This window comes from Choloepus didactylus, chromosome 1, assembly GCF_015220235.1.
Source record: "Choloepus didactylus isolate mChoDid1 chromosome 1, mChoDid1.pri, whole genome shotgun sequence".
Lineage (NCBI taxonomy): Eukaryota > Metazoa > Chordata > Mammalia > Pilosa > Megalonychidae > Choloepus > Choloepus didactylus.
Window position 1 is genome coordinate 110,782,113 of NC_051307.1, and position 5,688 is coordinate 110,787,800.

Consider the following 5,688-nt stretch of genomic DNA (forward strand, 5'->3'; position numbering starts at 1 on the left):
ATATGAAATATTACATGTACAACTCATCACATATGCATGAGTGCACACACACACACGTTTGCATAAAAAAAAACTTTGAAGGTCAAAGAATACTAGGAAAGAATATGGCTTGTAGTTTCATACTTAATAGCTAGGCTATTATTCTAGCTATTATCTTGCAGAAGTTACTACATGGAAAAGGATACAGTTATTGACCTATAGTCTTTATGGTAAAATAAAATTTTCTTTTTGAGTGAGAGGATTATGCATGCATACTTGAGGTATAGAGACAGAGGAAATTAGGGGAAGTGAGAGGGAGTTTAATCATTCATCTTAGTGAGAATAGGCCCAAAGAGACTATAAGTTCAGTGAGGCCAGGAAACACATCTGTCTTGCTTAGTATAAGGTCCTCAGTAATCAGTGAATGGGTGAATGACTAACCTCCTATTTCTCATCTCGCCCAATACCAGCTTGGTCAGGGGACACATGAGGAGGCCCATAAATGGAGCAGTGATGACAGAAGTAGAGAGGAAAGACTGGATTTGAGAAATATTGTCACCAAAGAGAGGAATCTCAGTTGAGTGGTGGGGTGGAGCCAGAGGGTTGTGTTACCAAGTGAGTGAGAAAATGTGGCGTGAACAAGAGTGGTCTATTGTTAAAAGCATAGGTGTGAAGAAAAGCAAAGGAAAGAGATGTGATGGCTGGAGGAGGCTGCTGCATCAAGAGAGTTTTATGTGTTTGTTTAAAAGGAAGAAAGAGTAGAGAGAAGGGTAAAGAAAAATAAGAGAGAGTGATTCCTGGGGCCCTGTACACCCACACACCCAATCATATTGGCTTAGAGGCCACGTGCTTTGATTGGAAGACCAAAGGAGAATCAAAAGGCTCATGTGCTAGCCCACCATTGGTGCTCATTCACCATCTTGGGTAAGCCACTTGACCTCTCTGGTCCTCAATTTTATCATCTGTGCAATAAAAATTCTCCCTCCCTACACCACCTCAATAAAAGCTGACAAAGAGGAAAGAGGGCTAAGGAAACACAGGATAGGAAGACGTGTGAAGCACTGTTACAATGCACTGGAAGGGAACTGTTTGTGAGCTATTACTAATGACTGTGCCCCTAGGGTGAGCTGGCAATTTTCAAGCTGGACAGAACTGCAGACCCAACCTGTTTTAGCTGCCCCATTATTCGCTTCATCATTGTCCTTTGCTGCACTGTCTTGGCTTAGCTAGCCACTATGGAAACTCTGTTTTCTAAGCCAGAAAGAATTAAGTTGAGTAGTGCTATTAGTCTTTGGTATCAAGATTTAGCAATCAGCACGTTAATAAAGTCTCGAAGATTAGTATCAGTTTGAAAATCCTACTAAACAATTAATTAAGAACATTAAAACAAATGCACTGCTGAGGATGGAATTGGATCCAGGAGACAAAATGGGTTAAAAAATTTTTTTAAAGGAATGCTTTAATTGAAAACTGGCAGCAGCAGAAGACACAGTATAGTTAAAACAGTATCTTATCAGAAAATTAGCAAAATGTAATTTTTATTGGGTTTTACAGATGTTATTTTTAACCACATCAAAAATCCCACCTCGTGGCTATTGGCACAAATTGTCATAATTACTATAATTTGAAGTCTGAGCAATGGAATGGCTGTTGAGATAGTTATCTCATTCTCAGACTAAGTCTGCATTAGTTGAGCAGGCAGGAGAAGGAGCTCATGTTTTTGTACTTGGTCTGGACTTCATTTGTGTCCTTTATCCAATCTCATTCTTACGAATATTGAAGAATAATTTTTTTCCACCTGAAACACTGGAGAAAATCAGGAGGTTAATATTAAGAGTGCTGAGGTCACCTTTAATTAACATACCAATCACCTCACCTCCAATCTGCCAGCAAAGTGTTGTATTTTTGTTCTATTTTTACATTTCCTAGTGAACTCTACCATATTTAATGCATATACTAAATTCTGGTTATAATATATTCAACTACCTACATAAGCATGGCTGATGATACCAAGCTAAGAAAAAAGAGCTTTTAATATCCCTAATATCCAAATTAACATATTTCTATTGCTACTCAGGGAATTAAAATATGACTAAACATTGTCTTAAATATATCTAAGTTATAAATCAGAAAATAAAATCAAGAAAAGTGTTAGAGGAAATTTTGTGGATGACTTTGCACAGATTCACAGTGATATATAACAATGAAAACCATTATGACCATGTTTGTAATTTAGATTTGGGGCTAGATTAGCAGAAAGCCCAGCTAAGAGATTTAGGAACATTAGCTAGTCTGAAGAGCGAATTCTTAAAAAGAAAATAAAGCTGGTCAAACGTAAGGAAGAACTTTCAAACAACAAAAGAAAGTAAAGGCTAACATGCCTTTTTTGCGATGATCCAAAGCTGAGTCATACTATTGCCATTTTAGGTCACAGAAAACTTTCAAAATAGTCTCTTTGAAACTCTTCACCATAGTTTAAGTAAAGCATTGTATGAATTTGGGACATGCATTAAATTCATACATTCAACAAATATGTGCCATTGCTGCTCTAGGCCCTGGAGGAACAGGAGTAAACTGGAAGTGCTGTTTCCAGAGGAGTAAAGGACGGGAATAATACAGACAGCAAGCTTATAAAAAATAAGTATGTGCTAAAATGCCAGGGAGTATGGATGTTTTGAAGAAAAGTCAAGCAGGATTAAGGAAATAGAGAGCAACAGAAAGGTGGTAGTTTAAATAGAAAAGCCACATTGAATAAGGTGATATGTGAGAAAAGACCTAAAAAGAGGTCATGGAGAAAACCAAGTGGATATCCGGGGGAAGGAAATTACAGACAAAAGAAACAGCCTGCACAAAGAACCCGAGGTAGGAATATGCTAGGAGCCTAGTAAACAAGGAAAGAGAGGCAGGGGGTAAGGTGGGAGAGGTACATAGGCTACATCATATAGGTCTGTAGGCTATGATATGGAATTTAGGTTTTGTTCTAAAATGAAACCATGACTAAAAGCCTCTGGAAGATTTTGAGCAGTGGAGTAATAGTCTGGCATACATTATAAAAAGATGATTCTGCTGCTGTGTGGAGAGCAGGAGTGAAAGCCAGAACAGTTATGAAGCTATTGCAGTGGCTAGTCAAGAAATGATTGGTGTCTTGGATCAGCATAGTAGTAGTGGAGAGGGCAAGAAGTGGTCAGATTCAGAATATATTTTGGATGTTGTACAAACAGGACTTGCTAATGGACTGGATGTAAGGGATGAGAGAAAGAGAAGAATCTGGAATGACTCCTAGGTTCCTGGCCTGGGAACATGAATGAATGTAATGCCATTTACTGGAGTAGGGAAGACTGGAAAAAGCATGGATTTAGAATGTTGGGATGGAAATCAAGAATTATATTTCAATCATGTTAAGTGTGAGATATTCATTAGACATTCAAATGGAGATTACAAGTAGGTAATTGACTATATGGGTTGGAGTCCAGGCGAAAGATCAGGCCAAAGTTATAAATTTAGAAGCCATCAGCTTATAGATGGCGTTAAAGCCATGGTACTGGATGTACTCACCTGGACAGAGCGTGGATTGAAAGGAGAATCCAGGCTGAGTTTGGGAAAAACAGGAGAATTCCTCAAAAGTAACTGAAAATGGTTACTTGACCTCTATAGAACCTTTGCAACACCATAACTCCTAACGAAACAGCCTAGCTTTGAATGGTAAGGGGGAGAATCTGGGATTCAGAATGAACCACAATCTAAATTTAGCTATTAATTGAATGCTTATTATTATTGTTACTTTTTTTATATAAAGCCAGATCCTGGATAAATGACTAGACTAAGTGGCAATTTTAAGACACTTTTCCCACATTTACTATGTTACTATACCAAATAAGTCTGATTCTGTTGCACATGGTTTATGAACCTTATTTTGAGAAATGCAACTCTAATGTGAATCTTGGAAAGGGGAAAACAATTAAGGGACAAATAAGCAGGTTTGTATATAAGTCCAAAAAGTAGAGGTTAAAAAGTAATGAGTAATTTGGCTCAAAGAATAACAGATGAGTGGAGTCACCAAGTTTTTGAAGGGACAGACTGTGATTGGCAACAAGTGAAGAAACTGTGTTTTCACTAAGAATTGTGCAGTAAAGAAAAGGTGTAAATCACTATCAGAAGCAGGTCCAAAAGTAAGAGTCATGAGATATTAAAATAAAGATTATTGAGAATCATGAAGGAATTTTTAAGAGTATGGAAGAAGAATCTCATCCTAAGATGACTTAAAGTGAAAATGTTCAGAATTACTGAATTTGGTGCCTTTACAATGTTCTTTCTGTTTTTCCCTTACAAAGATGATTTATAACTGTTTTTCCTTTAGATTAAAAAAAAACTGAATTTTAAGGAACCACTTGGGATGGAAATCAATTATAGCAGCACCTCTATCTTCTAGAAAGCAGATTTCAGGAAACTTTAAATGTTCTGTTTAAACATTCAGAAAGAAATTTAGACTAGAGTTGTTTTTTTTGTATCTTTTTTTTTAATTAGGGAATTTTTATCATTACAGAAAAAGGTAAACATTTGAAAAGCAAACAGTAATAAGACTAGTCAAAAACATGTCATAAGATGTGATGGGACCAGTGGCTTATGTTCTGGAGGGAAAGGACAGTGGTTACCCTGAAAATCAAGGCATTTACTTTAATAGCCAACAATTGGCTAAACTGAGGAGAAAAGAAGCAAGGGTCCATTGGAAGTGGCAGAGAGATGAAGGTCAATTAAAGATGCCTTGATGTTAGGAGTCAGCTCAAAGGAGCTTAGAGGAATCTATAACAGCTCTAGTGTTTTGTTGCCGACAGCCCAGCTCATCCTAAGAGTTTGTTAAAGAGCATACAAACCCTATGTCAGCTCTGCCTTGTACAGCAAGACTGAAGGGCATACATTTGGAGGTTTCACTGTACCTCATAATGATAAGTCTAAATAATCAAAATTTGTATTATTATTATTATTAATGGTAAGCTTTATTTAAGAATGTGGGGAAAGATATGGTTCATTTTCAAATGGCTTCCGTTAAGTGGTTAAAATCTATCTACTGTGTATGAGGCATTGTAAATGCAAAGGTGAGTGTGAGAGTCCAAACCCTCAGAAGATTTACAGTCCACTGATGGGGGAGAGGAGCTGGGAAGGAGTGGGGAGTATGATAAATTAGTAAAACAGATAATTACAATACAAACATTGTGGAGATACAAAGGAGGGAGGATTAACTCTGACCAGGGGTGGCAGAGAGATGAGAAAAAGATTTTCAGAAAAGATGTATTGAGTTAAGCCATGAATGATAAAGAGCAGTGTTCAGGATAAAAATGATTTAAAGATTTGAACTTCAGCTTTTGGAAAAGAGCCATTTTTTGAAACATTTCATTCCCCCAATGGCACTAAATAACTGAGGCATTATTCCATATAAATCAATTCAAGTGAACTAAAATCAAGTAAACATCTGGCAGCTTTTATTCTCATACCAAAGTCTAGAATATGGAATCAACTTTGAAAATTAATCAGGTGTGTGTATCAGGCAGGTAATCCACATATTAGAAATATAATTTTTATGCAAGATAGAGCAGAGAGAAATGCTTAGGAAAAAGATGCTATGAAAACAAGTTATCCTGCAGGGTTGCTATGAGTCAGGATTCTAGTTGGGTAATATTTAGGTAACAAAAGATATGATGCATGTTTTCATAT